Genomic DNA, 18,501 nt, shown 5'->3' with positions numbered 1-18,501 from the left:
CAAATATGGCTGAGGGTAGCGTTGCCTCCAAAAGAGGGACATGCCACTATAACTAAGATAATCTATTAAAACACCCAAGGTGCGGAAATCATCAAAGGATTAAAAGATGAGTTGGAGCCTAGTGATTCTATCTTGTCTATTTATTTCTTTCACTTCCTTAGTTTCTTTCTTTATTTTGCTTATTAAAAATATTTTCTAAAAATTTGGTTAGATTAGACATCGATAATATTCCGGTACTAAAAGCTCTTGTGTCCTTGGATGACCTCGGTATCTTACCATCACTATACTACGCCAACAATGGGTGCACTTGCCCTATCGTGTTGTAAAGAGTGATAGTGTTATATCGTGTTCTATAAATTTAAAGCTTGATAAAGTAGTAAAAATTACTTAAAAATATGTTAAAAATATACACACCCTCGCTCAAGTCATGTTTTTGGCGCAGTTGACGGGGAACTGAGAGTTATCAAGCAACAAAATTAAAATCAACGATCTAACTTTCAACAACCCCGAAATAAGCAACAAGGCTTCCGACCACATCAATAAGGAGGAAGAGAAAGACATGAGGATATCATCATTCGTCTTTTCTCTGAGTCCAACAATCGGTATTCAGAGAGGTTCCTAGAAACCGAAGCCGAAATTAGAAACCAACGGGCTAGTATGCAAAACATCATAGCCATATTTGTTACCAACTTTAGATAACAAACAACAAAGGATACTGTGTGGGTGTGTATATATATATATATACATATATTAATAGTTAGCAACAAATCCGTTAGGGAGCAACATATATTAATAGTTAGCTGACTAATACTTAGAAGTGCTTCATTGTTGCAACAGATGTTGCCTAGCCAAATGAGGAGCAACATCATAGTAATTATAAACATTCACATATTGGAGAATCGATTCGATACGAAATTCATACGAAACTTACGAGACTAGAAAAAGCCAAATACCCCTTTAAACACCCAAAGGGAGCAAATCCAAAATAACCCACAATACAACCACTTACTTCATAAAAAAATGAGTGCAAGAGGTACAAGTCAAAATGCATAAAAGTGTTGCTAATTGATAATACAATGTGTGAACACACAACAACAAGCAACCAAAGAAAGAGAAGCCACTAAGGCTCAGGTGTGGCACCCTAGGAAATTTCTCAACCGCACTAACCGAATCAGCTACTACTTGCTAAATTTCAGAATGAAATTTCTTTCAACTTGGGGATGATGTGACAACCTGTACTTTTCGCGTTTAGTATCGTTACTTTTTCAGTTATGTATTTATGTTCGTTTATGTTTACATTTTACTTTCTTCACGTCGTACGATTTTAACCGCTAACTTAAATGTATAAATAAATAAGTTCGCCTCATGACTCCAGATATATATATATATATATATATATATATATATATATATATATATATATAGGTAGGAACGAGATCAAGAGAAAATGCCCTAAAGTGTGAGAACGGTGAGAACGGATCCTGGCCCAACACGTGGCAGGGGGCACTAAATGATATGCAGGGGTACGATTGTCCTTTTGTACATTTCCTCCTTATTTCGCATTTTAAATCTGTTTCAAATAAAACTCCAAAGATTTCGTATTAGTAGTTACCTCCTTTCCAAGCTTTCTCAGATCTATGGCGTCTTATGTGGATTCTGTTGGACAAAGTAATATTTGATGATGTTTTCGTATTTTGTTCCAGCAAATCATGCAACACATATACAACAGATATATGGCGTTTTGTTCTTTTATGCTTGTTTCATTGTTTTTTTTTTTCAAATTAATATTTCACAATGTGTTGTATGCTTTCATTGGCGTTGTTCATGTATCCAATTTTTTCGCGTTTCCATTGATTACTCTGTGCAGAATTTCCAGAAGAAGTTGGAGCTTGATGCTAAGGCGTACATGTGTTAGAGTTCAGAGAGATTGAAGTCCAATCCTTTGTCGCTAATGATTTGTCTATAGTGTACAATACCCTCCATAACATGGGCATTGCCTGGCTATAGCACAGGCCAGTTAGGGTGAAGAATTGCTAGGTGAATTCAGGGAATGGGTATGTATAACCTATCTGAAAGGGTATGGTAGGAAAGCACACCGAAACGGGTGAGAGATAATCGCTTTTGGTGGATGAATCCAAAGGACGGAAGATTGTTCCCAGGGGGAAACAGGTGTATAAACGATCATCTCTGGATCGGTGAATCTGCATAACTCGTTGGAAGGATTCTTCAAAAGATTTTGGCTTTTTGGTAAACCATTGAGATCTTGACTTTTGTTTGGGGAGGATCGAGTAACCATCTTGGCCATTGTAGGATTGAAGAAGAAGAATACAGAAAATAAAGGATTAGAAGAAGAGAGAATACCTGATAAGATTCCGGAATGGGTTTTAAATTGGGAATTCTTGTTCTTAAATGGTTTTTCAAACTATATCTTGTCCCTATATAGCGTAATGATCGTTGCAGGCTATCCCATAAGTGATGTAATCAGACTGTAACGACTAGTTTCTTGAGTAATGACTAGTCCAATTGTAACAGAAATATGGCAGATAAAATTAGTTTCATATCCGCCATATTTGGGGGCAATTGTTAGGGGATTAATTTTTAATACTATTGATCACATATCCTTAGATTTAGCCGGGATCACTGATCCTTAATGGATGGTACAGGAAGTCTGAGGATCAAGGATCCTTATTATTACTTATATTAACTTACAATTATATCCTATGTATAAACTTGAATTCGCAAGTGTTTTAACGAATTGGACTTGGTCTATGTTGGTATATCGGAGAATATGCTCTCAATTGGCACGTGCATGAACCAGTATAGCCGTTATGGAGAACATGGGGATACTTGTACATTTTCGCTTTGTTTGTTGTCTTGTTATTTCTCTTTTATAGGTGATAATAAGGCTCATTTTAGGAAGAATACAAGCTATCATATGAACACACAACACTCACACTCTCTCTCTCTCGCAAACTGCAAACGCTAGTCTTCATTGTATTGAGCTCATTGTCTTCCGAAGTTGTACTTGATTACTAGTTACTTTTCAATATACTTGGTGATCGGTAGTTTCGATCACCCGAGGTTTTTTGTGCCGGAGATCTATCAAGGATCAACGGCTTTTTCCTCATACAAATGTCGGTGTTCATTGTCATTTTCATTTTGCAAATTGATCACATTGTCGTTCATACACATTAGCATTCTACCTCACAATCAAATTTTGGTTACATGTGATGGGGAGATTGTATAATCATTGTACTATGTTTGAAATCATAAAAGTTTTGGGGCCTTTCATCATGCTATGGGGAGATTGTATAATCACTGTACTATGTTTGAATTCATAAAAGTTCAAGGAACAAATAGGTTTTACAATTTACAAAGTGTTTGTTCCTTAGTTACTTAAACTAACAAGTATTACAAACTCAGATCCTACAGGTTATGTTCCGTTCCGTTCCGGAAACTTGATTGTACCAACTACTGTTCATGATGTTTTGAGAAATTTGGGTTGTTATGCAGACGTATCTTTTATGTTTTGAGAAGTATGGACATAAGCGAATTTCAAAAACAATATATACTTAATAGATGGTCTTTGTAATGGGAGGGGGAGAGAGAGTGAATTTTAGATATTGATATGTTAAAATGGAGTGTTTAGAAAGTTTAAATGATTAGGTTCAAGACACAAGGATCCACTTGGCAAGCTCTTGCATATTCAAGGTGGGTGGCACCTCCCCTAGCCGCCACCTTTACCCTCTCTCTCCTATATACACACACAATATCATATACATATATATATATATATATATATAAATGTAAATTGGTGTTAAAAACAGGTATTTTACTGGATACCGGGTATTTTATTTAGCGTTTTAATCTTGTTTTAGTGCGTTTTAAATCATTTTTGTCATTCTAAAAAAATAATCACACAAAATTATTACTGAAATGATTACCAGTTGCCTTGACTGGCTGCGCTGACAGTATTTTGTCTAATACGCGCAGTATGGCGCGGTACCCGCTCAAACTCGAAAAATAGAGTTTCTTAGTGTTTTACTTTATTTTTCCTCAAGAATAGGATTGAAATTATTATTCTAATCATAATAGACTATTTTTAGGATTTTAACACTGATCGGTTGGTCACCGACGTTCGTTTCGCATTTTAACTATTACACGATAAGCGTTATCTTAAAATTGGCAACATAATTCTTACCAAGGTTTAAATTTACCCATACTAGTGTTCATTGAAAAGTGTGTATTTTAGTGATTCGGTAACGTTTTAGGGCGTCGGAAGTCACGTATGACTAACCAAACACCAAGTAAACTTGAAATTAGTTAAAATACTTATTTTTAAACTATAAATATCAGTTTACTACTTACTGATCTATATCAGTTTTATAACAATCAATCGAAAAGCCGATTTTTGACCGTTTTAACGTATAGTTTTGCGTTAAACGTTACTATAATCATCCCAACTCGGAATGACTTGATATTTTAACACAATACATATTATTTACTGATTAAAATAGTAGTTATAATCAGATTAGTGTAGTTTTTGTGTAAGTCACATAAATCATGCGATGTCACGTATTTTACAACACTTAACGCACCAAGTACAACATGCAAAGCTAGTAAACTTTATGACAAAGTTTTATACCATTTTAACACTTCAAATATTCATATTTTTAGTATTTAGAATCTGATTAAAATTTATTTTTATCAAATCATACTCAAATTCATCCTTTTACGATCACATATCAACATGCATGTCCAAGTATATGCATCTAATGCACCCATATCAAAAGACCATCATCCTACATGATCTTAAATGCATCAAAGAACATATTTATTTCATGTTCATATAAATCAAAACATGTCCATTCCATTATCATGTAATCATTTTTACATAAATGCAAACATTCTTACATTTATGGGGATCGCTAAAATGAAAACCACCTCTAGTTGTAATGAAAACCACCTCTAGTTGTAAGAACCATGGGAACCACTTTCTGGCCCTTAGATCAACTAGATGGATGGATGTGATTAAAAGTAGTTAATATTAATATTAAAAGCCTTTTGTCTTACTATGTCTTTAATATTACAATACAAAAGGGTATTTAAGTAAAATCACTCTATTTTGTCTTTTTATATATATTAATTTAAATTACTTTTTTTGTCCTATTCATTAATTACTTTTTTGACTTAATAATTATTTTTTATTTATAAATAGATTTTTTTTGTAAAACAATTTTTTGAAATCAAATTTTTATTATACTTTTTTAATTTTTAAGATTTTTACGCCCGACCTTTTCACGCCTCGGTTTTTGACGCGCCGTTTTTTCGCCCGACTTTTTCACGCGTCGTTTTTTTCAACGCGCCGTTTTTACGTTTTACGCCCTGGTTTTTTACGTTAACGTTATTTACGTTTTACGCGCCGGTTTTTTGCGGTTTACGTCCCGGTTTTTTGCGTTTTACGTGCCGGTTTTTTACGTTAACGTTTTTTTACGTTTTACGCGCCGGTTTTTTCGTTAACGTTATTTACGTTTTACGCGCCGGTTTTTTGCGTTTTACGTCCCGGTTTTTTACGTCAACGTTTTTTTTTACGTTTTACGGGCCGGTTTTTTACGTTAACGTTTTTTTACGTTTTACGCGCCGGTTTTTTATGTTAACGTTATTTACGTTTTACGCGTCGGTTTTTTGCGTTTAACGCCCCAGTTTTTTACGTTACCGTTTTTTACGTTTTACGCGCCGGTTTTTTGCGTTTAACGCCCCGGTTTTTTACGTTACCGTTTTTTTACGTTTTACGCGCCGATTTTTTTACGTTAACGTTTTTTATGTTTTTACGTTTTACTAAAAAAAATTTACGTTTTACGATTTACCTAAAAACTTTTAACGTTTCACGGAAAACTTTTTATGCTTTACGTAAAAACTTTTTACGTTTTACGTTAAAAAGTTTACGGTTTAACTTTTTTTTTTACAAAAACGTTTTTACGCAAAAACTAACGCACCCAAAAAATCGCACACTCGGGATGTGTCTCAGATACTTTGTTATCATCATCGACGCCTCAAAAAAATCAAAAGAACGAGAAGATTCTTGAAAAAAAAAACGAAGTTTTGGCTCAGATTTTCCGATAATTAGAGGCTGCAAAGTGGGGTTGCAGGTTCAAAACCCCACCCTCTGCCATCCTTGCCGCGCCATCGTCATTTTTTTTTTGCATCATCACAGCCGATTCAAAATAAGGCACCATATTCAACCGATTTAAACATTCAAAAGGAACAAGAACATGATTCAAACATATTCAAACATATTCAAAAAAAATCAACAGATTCAATAGAATCAAACCCAGTTTCAACAGAATTAACCCCGCATCAAAAACAGAGTTTTATCTCCGATGTTTTAACCCTAGATTCAACAGATTCAATAGAATCAAACCCACAAAGATTCAGACCCACAAAGATTCAAACCCATATTCAAACCCACAAGACAAACCCACAAAGATTCAAAACCCATATTTAAACCCACAAGAACATCATTCAAACATAAAATAAAAGTCCAGAACTGAACCAAAAACATAAAACAACTCCCCCCCCCAAAACAGAGACACCCCTCCTCACCTTACCCCACCCCTCCACCCATCATTCACCTCCGCCGCCGCCGCCGACACACCGCCCCCTAACCCACCACAACAATCCCCCTTCACCGGCCACCGCCGCCAAAAAACGTCAAGATCAGAACCAAAACAACATAAAAAATACATAACCAAAAAACATCAAACAAAACCCCCAAAACAGAGACACAAAGAAAAAATCGCTACCTTTTTCTCTCTCTTCGGGTTCCACCACCACTGAAGAACTGAACCACCGGGTGGATGTGCTTGTGTATCGGTGGCGATGGCGGTGGCGGTGGCGGTGGAGGCGACAAGATCGGAAGACGTGGCACTGGCGGTGGTGGTGGCGGTGGCGGTGGAGGCGACGAGATCGGTAGAGGAGGAGGGGGGTCTCGTCCGTCGGAGAGGACCACCGGCAGCGGTCGACTCCACCGTTTCTCCGGTCCGATGTGGGTGGGTGGTTGAGGGAGACGGTGGGTGAGGGTTATGGTTGTGTGGATGAATTTCTTGTGTTGAAGGTTGGATTGAGAGAGGTAGGATTTCTTTTTTTTTGAGATATATATACAGTGAACTTCTTTGTTCCTATAATGGATGCATGCTTACGTATTTTCTTGGTGAAGGTACTCTTGGATTTGAGAGAGGTAGGGGAGATGAATTTCATCAAAATCTTCATCAGTAGATGAGTTTCAAATGCGAATGAGGAGAGAGACATTGGTGGCAGAATATCATTGGTGGAGACCAAATTATCCTTTTTGTTGGCAGAATATCATTGGTGTAGAGTGGTTCTCACGGTTCTTACAACTGGGGGTGGTTTCCATTTTATATATATATATATATATATATATATATATATATATATATATATATATATATATATATATATATAGGATAATGCTAGATAAAAAACCTTAAAATTCTTAGAAAACTCTGGAAACCCAAATGGGAAGCCATTTTTACCCAACCTCCCGACATTTTTTTTTTTTTTGAAAAAAATTACACATGTAATATACATGTTTTAGAGTGTTTTGGGCCAAAAAAAACAAAAAAGCGCCGAAGGGATTTTTTAAAAAAAAAATAAACAAATTTCAGCTCCTAACACGTGTTAAGCAAAAAATCCATAATTTCGCTGAAAATTGCTGAAACTTGTTTTTTTTTTTTTAAAATATCCCTTCGGCGCTTTTTTGATTTTTTTGGCCCAAAAGTCTTAAAAACATGTATATTACATGTGTTATTTTTTTCAAAAAAAAAAATGTCGGGAGCTTGGGTTTTCTCGGGTTTTTTATATATATAGGGTTTTCTATCTAGCCCTACCCTATATATATATATATATATATATATATATATATATATATATATATATAGGGGAAGGATCCACTAAAAAGTGGATTTTGCCTAAGTAGCCTAAGAAGGATTGTGATGATGACATGTGACACCCCTAATAAGTAGGAATAAAGGCATTTTGGTCCTTATAAATAGGAGTGAAAATGACACGTGGCACCCTTTTTATTTTTTAAACACACAACAAAAAATCTAGTAAAAAAATCTAGCACAAAAATCTAGTACGAGAAATATAGCACAAAAAATGTAGTACAAAAAGTATAGCACAAAAAAATCTAGTACAAAAAATATAGCACCAAAAAATTCAGCAAAAAAATGTAATACAAAAAAATCCAGCACAAAAAATTGAGAAAAAAAAATTTAAGACAAAATAATTCAGCACAAAAAATTTAGCACAAAAATATAGTAAAAAATCCAGCATAAAAATGTTATACAACATAGAAATACAACACATTTTAGTGGGTTTTTTTTAGTCGTCATATTTTATATAGCAATATTGTACTCAAATTAAAGATAAAAAGACACTCGATTTTACGGTGAAATTTGTATGAAAAAATAATGTCGTATAAAAAAGTTTTGAACGTTTATAAAATGGGGGTGGAATATGCATGTTCCTTGAATGTGGAGAGAACAAGTCCATAAATAAGATTTTCCCAAGATACCCTTGCACTGCTTCTTTCTCCTACACTTTCATCTTAAATCTTAACCGTTGATTTGAAAAATGAATGGTTAAGATTCTTTCTCATCATACTTAGGCAAAATAAACTTTTTATTTGATCTTACCCCTATATATATATATATATATATATAGGGGAAGGATAGATAGAAAACCCACTTTAATTTAGAAAACCCGGGAAACTCTGTAATACCTCGGAAATTCCTGTCCAATAAAATAAAGACACGTGTCATGAGGGACGAACGTGTCAGGAAAACCGGATTAAATATAAAGATGTATGGTTGGATTTTAAATGAAAGGGCGTCATGTTATTTCAAAATACCTCTGAACGACCCAAGGGTGACATGTTATTAAAATACCTCTGAGCGACCCAAATTTATAAATCCCGAGATCCTTAAATCATTTGACAAACATCTTATATATATATTAGCCGGTCGTTTCTAAAGTTCCATCTTTTATATTTATATGGAATTTGGATTATTGGGAGTGTTGCTACTAAAATGCTGAAAAAATTCTTGTGTAAAAGAAATTAATAATAGTTAACTAACATGACCAACTCTTGTAAGAGTCCAAGAATTAAATCTTTGGAAATATCTGTCACTTTAAGAGATTACAAGATGCCAAGGTTGTAGAAATATGAAAGGGACATACAAGCATGCAATGGCTGAGCCACTAGGTCCCACAACTGAGAAAGTTAGCATGTAATTCGGCATCCACGAGGTTGCATGGTCAAGACTTGAAGTTTGTGAAATTTTTGTTTTCTGATCACCGGTTACGGACCGCAAGGAGGGTACCTGGGCGATTTCAGCAAGGGTCGGTTACGGATCGTAACTGTTTCAGCATACGGTCCGAAAGAGGAGATTACGGACCGCAAGGCCTTAAGCTTACGGTCCGTAAGGCAGTCGCTGGCAGCAGAAAATGGACAGCTGCATGTTCAGCCTATTACACCGACTTAAATGAGTGGTTTTCGAAACCAGGGTCTTGCTAGGCAGTATTTAGCCACATAGGGGCACCTGGAACCATCTCACATCAATTGTAGAGTTGCTTGTCATGATCTTGGACCATTTGGACCACTATATAAGAAGCTAAGTTGTGACCACTTAGACTTGCTCATTTTGCATTCTTGTTCAAGGCATTACTAAAGCTCCTGGTGTACAACAAGTCCTTCTTAGGCCCCATAAGCATTCTTAGGACTCTTGTAAGTGTCCTTAATCCTCTCTAATTATTTTTAGCTTAGTTATTTAGCTAAAAGTCAAACCATCGTAATTAAGGTTTGACTTTGGGATTAGTCTATAATTATTCACTAATATCCCGAATTAAAAATACCTATAAGTAGGTAATTATGTGGGTAACAAACCCTTAAAAGGGTATTTCCAGATTCCCACTCTAACTATGCTAATTGTCGAGTCAAAGCTTATTATAAAAAGTCAACAGAAAGGTTATTTGCGAATTAACGCATAATTAGCAATGTAGGTTACATGCAATCTGTTTGATCATTAAAATAACTTGGTAATTGATGTAAGAACATGTTCCAACATGTTCAACTCGACAATTTTCAGTTTAGGCTCGGTTTGGAACCGAAAGTCGCAAAGTTTGACTTCTGCTTTGACTTTCAGTTCTGAATCGTTTAAGCCAAGATTAGGATTGCCTTAGAGCTTCTTTTGAACCTATTTACATGTTAGTATAACTCTCTGAGATTATACAACTTGGTTCATTGGATATCCTATTCACATGCATGTTTCCGTTAATCGCTTATATGTTGACCATTATGCCCATTTGACCTTAAAACGTGATTTTTGAAAATATAAAAGGGTAGGCACCTTAGCTACTGATTTATAAACTTGCACCCAAAATTTGAAGTCAGTTTGAGGTCTAGATTAAGAGTTATGCTCAATAGCGTAATTAAGGGCTTTTTAGATAATTAAATGGCGTAAATTATATATAGCCTATCAAAACCCAAATTCTTATACCAAACTTTTTACCCACTGTTATAAAATAATATTTTGGGATTTTTGGTGATTTTTATTTATTTTTAGGCTGAGCATAACTTAGTGTTCTAAGATTTATTCGGTTTATGCCGGTTTTGCCCTTTTTAGCCATAAAACAAGTTTTACAAATCCTTTTGACCTCAAACCAATTTCTACTGATTTGTTATGATAAATAAATTATTTTGGGCCTTCTGGAATATTAAAAATATCAGCTTTTTACAGAAAACCCGGAAATGGCTCCAAATCGCATTTTTAGGCATTTTTAACACATAAGTGTGCTCTAGAACCTTATTAAGCTTAAGGGTTTGAACCTGCTAATGCAATCAGTGAATTTTTATATTTTAAACAGTAGGCAAACGTTTTGAACTCAGAATTCCAGAATTGACCTTTTAGGCACATGTGAAATTACCAAAATGCCCTTACGGTGCATAGTAAGGTTAAAAAATAATAAATTTCACATAAATTTGATACCCTACTGTTATAACTTAGTAAATTAAGTATATTTACTAATTTATTCAGACCTGTAACTCAGGTTATCATTTTAACCCTTTTACACCTTATGAAATGACCAAAACGCCCTTATGAGGCATAGTTTTGGTTTAAAATCATTTGGGGCATAATGGAAGGTATCATTCTGATATCACAACATTTTTTAAGCATATTGACTTCAGAAACTTGTATTTGACTCTTATGGTTACTCGTTACGCATTATACGCGTTCGGATCGGCTTTTGTGACTAGTTTGGCCATTTTAGCCGAAACGGGTCAAACCATATCTTTTTGGTCTCAAAATCCAGAATGTGATTATGTTACCCATATAAAACAAGTGTGCAAGCTTGTTGGGACAAAACCAAATTCTAAAACGGTCTTCGCCTTATTGTGCGTTTAAAACCGTAATCTTTCTATAAAGCTAACCGGTCTAAGCTTAAGACCTGTTAGGATTCTAATAGGTTATTAAAACCTTAATTTCCAGATCTAGGAGCCAGTAAAAGCTACATGCACTCGTTATATTTGGTTTATACTTTGCTCAGGTAAATACGTTTAACTTATTTTCCCTATACGGGCTTGGGGTACGGTATATAAAATACCGATTGGTCGGGGAATTGACCTTAACCGGTCTTGGTTATGTGCAGTCAATTTAACCCATTTGAAAATGTTGTTTTGTTTGTTTAACGCCTTTGGGGGCTTAATGACCATGTCCCGGATATCCTTGGCATCATTCAAAGAATGGCCACGACCTTAGCACTCGGGTGTAGGCGTACACCCGTAGTGTTGTACAACATGTATAATCGTCGGTACGAGAGAAGTCTCGCGGGGGAATTATATTAAGTGGTGTGTCTATTAATCTTTAACCCGGCATGACCCGGGCTACCGAACGCAGAACGAACATGTAATTCTTTTACATGATTATTAAGCAAATAATTATCCCAAGTTATAAAAAGTTTTATGCCACGAGCATTTAAATCAATTTTAAACATTTTCAAAATGAGTCAGTTAAATTGTATTTACCAGTGTAAACTGACGTATTTTCCAAAAAGACTAGGTGCAGGTACTACGCGTAATAGGCTGGTCACTCCTTAAGCATCCATAGAAGTCTCGCAAGCTTAGGATGCATGATGTCTGTTGAAATGAAGTTTCCTTTTTATTTGATTCTGCCTGTGGATTCTATTTCGACATTTTGTGATACTCGAATATTACAATAATTTAAGTTGAAATGAATCTATCTTTGCTTCCGCTGTGCATTATAATTCGTGTTGTTTGACTATGATGATATCAACTACGTCACGTTAATCCCCCATCGGGCCCACCGGTGACTCGTGGAAATTAGGGGTGTGACAGGTTGGTATCAGAGCCAACACTGAGTGAATTAAACACTAGCCTTTTGTGTTTAGTCTCAGTGCACGAATTGCACATTCCTCGAGTTCCGAGTCTAGACAAAGAACATAGGACAAACTCTGTTTTGTTTTATTTTTGGGTCTTATTATTATGTTGTTATTGTTATCTAAAACTTGTATGCAGGTCAACATGCCACCAAGATTTCTTCACGGTCGAGGCAAAGCACCAGTCACGGGTCACGATCACGAAGTCGGGCCTTCGCACCGGCGTACCCCATCCATCACCATGAGCACTAGTCCACAAGAGCCGTGGAGGCTCTATGTTGAACCCGGGAGACGGTCAGTTTCCCTCAGCTCTTCACCTTCTTACCAGCACTCCTTTGGGCCCCAATCGGAAAATGAGCCCAACGAACAACCACCCTCTTTCATACCGTTACAGAGATTCAACTCGCACCATTCCTTTGGTGACCCAACCCTAGTTTTCCAAAGCCGATTCAACCCGGCCAACATTTTCCCAGAACCCGGGGGTTTTAACCCACTCGGACCGGAAGACCACTTCTCTGGGGAAAATTACATGGACGAGGATACTGATCCAATGGATCCTGCTACAGGAACGCCGAACCACCCCATCGAAATCTCGGATGGGTCATCTTTCCACGGATCACCATACCGCGGTCCGGATAGTTATCAAGAGAGGTTCAAGCAGTGGGACTGGTACTTCACGCCTTCTGAACACTCGTCCCCATATCAGCAACAGCAGCAACAACAGCAGCAAGATCCTTCTGAGGATCAACGATTCGTGGCAGTCACTCCGCCACCACCACCACCAGTGGAACAGCAGCCGCCTCCGGAGCCACCGAGGCGGAGGAGGTCAAACGCACGGATGTCTGTGCGAGGGGGTGTCCGTATCAGCACACCCCAACCATCAAGTGGCAGCCATTATCCGCCACTTCAGGAGGAAGAAGAAGAACCACAGATGGGGGTTCCATCAAACCACATTCCAGATGTCAACTCAGTGCCTGGGGCGCCTCCGTTGGGTTTTGACAACCCAATTCCTGCTTATTCTGCGGCATACAACCCGTTTGAAATGCCGGGCCACAATAGCTTTAACTATGCCAACGTGGACCCATATCAGGAGGCTTAGGATTACAACGCTCGACACCCTGAAGGGCCCTATGGTGGTCCTTGGACTACCGGGTACCCTCCATATGTGTTCCAACAGCCACCACCTCCTCAGCCGTTGTACCAGCCGCCGCAGCCACAGCTTATCCCGCCAGAGCGTCAGCAGGAGGTTCTTGATAGGTTGAACCAGGTCGAACGAGAAGTTCGAGAAGACCGCAGAGAGCGGCAAGGCTTCTTCAAGGGTCTGTCAGACTTGCTAAAGGGGAAGTCCAAGAGGAGGGGTCACTGAAGACCTTGTTGTTTGTTGCTTAGTTGTAATCAGTCCCTGCGTGGACTTGTTGTTTCTGTATTCAGCTCCTACGCGAGCTTGTCTTTTTATATTCTGCCCCTGCGTGGGCATGTCTTTCAGTTAACCCCTGCGTGGGTTTGTTTGTTGGTTGTTTTGTTTGTTGTTAGTTGTATTTCGCCCCTGCGTGGGCATGTTATTTGTAGAAGCCCCGTTTAGGGCAAGTATTGTACTATTGAATCTTTATTTAGTGAAATGTTGCATTTAAATTTTCATGATTATTGCTATAAATAAGTATATAAATAAACTTAAAATAAAAAAGGTAAAAATGAAAATGACATTTCTTAAAATAAAGAAGACCTACCATTAATATAAAATGGCAAAATCTAAAGGGGGAGAAGACCTAGCCACATGTCATTTTAAGACAAGGCCAAGATGGTATCTCCATAATTAGATTCAGGTCCATAATTAACGTCTCAACTTAGGATTGATCTGCGTTATAAAGAGAATCTAAGGGGTAAAGCCTAGCCACGTGTCGTCGCAGACATGGCTAAGATGGTAGAACCTGTCTAGAAGATTCCAAATTCTGTTAACATCTGTAAGTATGTTAACATACTGGGCAAATTGTGACACAGTAAAAGTCACATAAGCCATCATTGAAAATTGGGTTAATTTAAAATTCCCTGTTAGTAAATGTCCATTCCTTGAGAATGAAGTGCCTACGGGTAATGATTAATGTCCTAGGGACTAAGAGACAGTTTGAGTCTGCAACTCACTGTCTAGAATAGGGTGATGAACTGTGATTCAGACCCTAATACCTTGATTCTGTAAGAATCCGGGTTATAAACTAACACTGACCTTGTGACTAAGTTATATGTTAATTCTTAACTATAATATAGGATTATAATACAGATCCTGAATTAATATTTGATTAATAAATTAACCTGCAATGGCTATTTAAGACCATGGTTAATAAAATGCATAAAATACTGTATTACCTGTTAAATAAAACCTTGCCCATTATTGTTATATGTAGCATTTGAAGCTACATGGCGGGGTCGGATGAAGTGAATAGTCGTCCGGTGGAAAACCACGATAATGCAAAGATACAGTTAACTGGTGCGGAGTTGAAAGCACTGGTAGATGATGCGGTTACAAAGGCATTAGAAAGACAGTACAGTGAGTACAGTGGGACCCACAGTAGAACCCTGTCTACACCGCATAATAAGTCTAAGACTCATTCGGAGGCTCACAGCAAGCCACCTTCTGTCCAACCCAAGTCTAAAAATGAGGAATCTAAGAAGGAGGATGATAGACATTCTTCGAATGAAAATGATAATCAGTCCAAGAAGATTGTGCTTTATGATGCCCCACGTGCCAAGGGTTGCACGTATAAATACTTTGTGTCTTGTAAACCCCGGGATTTCACTGGGGAGAAGGGGGCAGTGGACTGTATGACTTGGCTTGATGAAATAGAGACAGTAGTAGATATAAGTGGCTGTGCTGAAAGAGATATTGTGAAGTTTGTAACACAATCTTTCAAAGGTGATGCACTTCAATGGTGGAAGTCGCTGATTCAAGCCACCGGGAAGATACCTCTTTACAACATGTCTTGGGAACAATTTGTTGCCCTAATCAAAGAGAATTACTATCCCCAACACGAGGTGGAAAGGATAGAATCTGATTTTTTGTCCTTAGTCATGAAGAACCTGGACTGCCAGGCGTACCTCACCACCTTCAACACCTTGTCAAGGTTAGTTCCCTATCTTGTAACACCTGAACCAAAGAGGATAGCCCATTTCATTGGGGGTCTGGCCCTAGAAATTAAAGCGAGCGTCAAGGCCTCTTGGCCCACTACGTTTTGATCCGTAGCTGATATATCTCTGTCCCTTACGCAAGACGCAGTTAGACAGAGATCCCTGAGAGCTGCGGATGCCGAAAAATGAAAACGCGAAGATGATGGTTCGCGACGCTCAGATAAAAAGCGAAAGGGCAATGACGACCACAAGAAAGGGTCGGGATCCAGGAAGGGGGATCAACAGTCAAGTGAAAAGCCTAGGTGCAAAGTTTGTAAGAAGCACCATTTCGGGAAATGCAGGCAGGAGTCTAGATCCCAATCTCAGCAGAAACTAAGTGGGATTTGCAAGTCCCCGGATCATAAGGCATTATATTTCAAGAAACTTAAGGATGCCACCTGCTACAATTGTAATGAGAAGGGACATATTAGACCCAACTGCCCGAAGCTTGCCAAGAAATCAGAAGAGGGAAAGAAGACTAATGCAAGGGTCTTCCGCATGGATGCAAAGGAAGCTATTCAGGATGATAATGTCATAACAGGTACTTTTCTCATTAATGATGTCTACGCAAGAGTATTGTTTGACTCTGGGGCGGATAGATCATTTGTAGATAATAAGTTCTGTGAACTGTTGAAATTACCTGTTAAAGTTTTAAGTATGAAATATGAAGTGGAATTAGCTGATGGAACAATAGAAACAGTTTCGACTGTGTTAGATGGATGTGTCCTATCCGTTAGGAACCACTCTTTTCCTTTGTCCTTGTTACCCTTTAAGCTAGCAGGCTTTGATGTAGTAATAGGAATGGATAGGTTATTGCGTAACCAGGCCCAGATAGTGTGCAACAAGAAGCAGGTAGTAATCAAGACCCCATCTGGTGAGCCGCTCACTATTCAGGGAGATACTCAACACGGAATACCAGAGCATGTGGCCATGCTTAAGGCATCAGGATGCACGAGTAAGGGTTACGTCATTTATATGGCACAAGTAACCATTGATGAGAAGAAGCCCAGGATCGAAGACATACCAGTCATTTCTGACTATCCCGAGGTTCTTCCGGAGGAACTACCTGGTTTGCCACCAGACAGGCAGGTAGAATTCAAGATTGACATCATCCCCGGAGCTGCACCAGTAGCCAGAGCACCATATAGATTAGCACCAACAGAGATTAAGGAATTAAGGACACAGCTAGATGATTTACAAGCTAAAGGTTTTATTAGACCTAGTTCATGTCCTTGGGGAGCGCCAATTCTGTTTGTTAAAAAGAAGGATGGATCAATGCGTCTATGCATTGATTACCGTGAGCTAAACAAGGTTACTATCAAGAACAGATATCCTTTGCCTAGAATCGATGATCTATTCGACCAGCTACAGGGAGCGAGTTACTTTTCTAAGATAGATCTCAGGTCAGGCTATCATCAATTAAAAGTTAAGGATGAGGATGTACATAAGACCGCGTTTAGGACTCGTTATGGTCACTACGAGTTCCTAGTGATGCCTTTTGGGCTCACTAACGCACCTGCCGTATTCATGGATCTCATGAATCGCGTATGCAAGCCTTATCTGGATAAATTTGTCATCGTCTTCATTGACGACATCCTCATCTATTCAAAGAACCAAGCTGACCATGAGAGGCACCTTCGGTGCATTCTTAAGCTGCTCCATCAAGAGAAGCTCTATGCCAAGTTTTCAAAGTGTGAATTTTGGCTTCGCGAAGTCCAGTTCCTTGGACACGTTGTGAGTGAGCGTGGAATTCAAGTGGATCCCGCAAAGATAGAAGCTATCATGAACTGGCAGGAGCCCAAGACACCTTCAGAGATTCGTAGCTTCCTAGGTTTGGCTGGATACTATAGGCGTTTTATTGAAAACTTCTCAAGAATTGCTGCACCCTTGACGTCGTTAATACGTAAGAACATTAAGTTTAATTGGGGGCCTAAGCAGCAAGAATCTTTTGATATCTTGAAGCAGAAGTTAAGTAACGCACCAGTGCTAACTCTACCTGAAGGCATTGAAGAATTTGTGGTGTATTGTGATGCATCACACACCGGAATGGGTTGTGTGTTAATGCAAAAGGGCAAGGTCATAGCCTACGCTTCACGTCAACTAAAGGTGCACGAGAAGAATTACACCACCCATGACTTGGAGTTGGGTGCCGTTGTATTTGCACTAAAGCTTTGGAGGCATTATTTGTATGGGACGAAGTGTGTAATCTATTCCGACCATAAGAGCCTTCAACACCTGTTCAATCAGAAGGATTTGAACATGAGGCAGCGACGATGGATGGAAACCTTGAACGATTATGATTGTGAAATAAGGTACCATCCAGGCAAGGCCAATGTAGTCGCAGATGCTTTAAGCAGGAAGGAAAGAGTGAAGCCGATAAGGATCAATGCCAAGAGCATTGAAATTAAGAGTAGTTTGAATGAAAGGTTGTTAGCTGCACAAAAGGAAGCTGTGTTGGAAGCTAACTATCCTGAGGAGAAATTAGGAGTAACTGAAGAACAGTTGTCCTACGACAAAGACAGAATGTTGAGATTAAATGGACGAATATGGGTTCCTGTATATGGAGGACTTCATGATGTTATCCTCAAGGAAGCTCACAGTTCCAAGTATTCTGTCCATCCTGGGGCTGATAAGATGTACCAGGATTTAAAGGCGAATTATTGGTGGATAGGCTTGAAAAAGTCTATAGCTGCTTATGTAGCTAAATGCTTGACGTGTGCTAAAGTCAAAGCTGAACATCAGAAACCGTCAGGTTTACTGCAACAGCCTGAAATTCCCACTTGGAAATGGAAAATGGTGACGATGGACTTCATCACCAAATGGCCTAAGACACCGAAGGGAAATGATACTATATGGGTCATAGTT

Source organism: Helianthus annuus, chromosome 2 (assembly GCF_002127325.2).
Source record: "Helianthus annuus cultivar XRQ/B chromosome 2, HanXRQr2.0-SUNRISE, whole genome shotgun sequence".
Taxonomy (NCBI): Eukaryota; Viridiplantae; Streptophyta; class Magnoliopsida; order Asterales; family Asteraceae; genus Helianthus; species Helianthus annuus.
Note: the sequence above shows the minus strand (reverse complement) of the source record.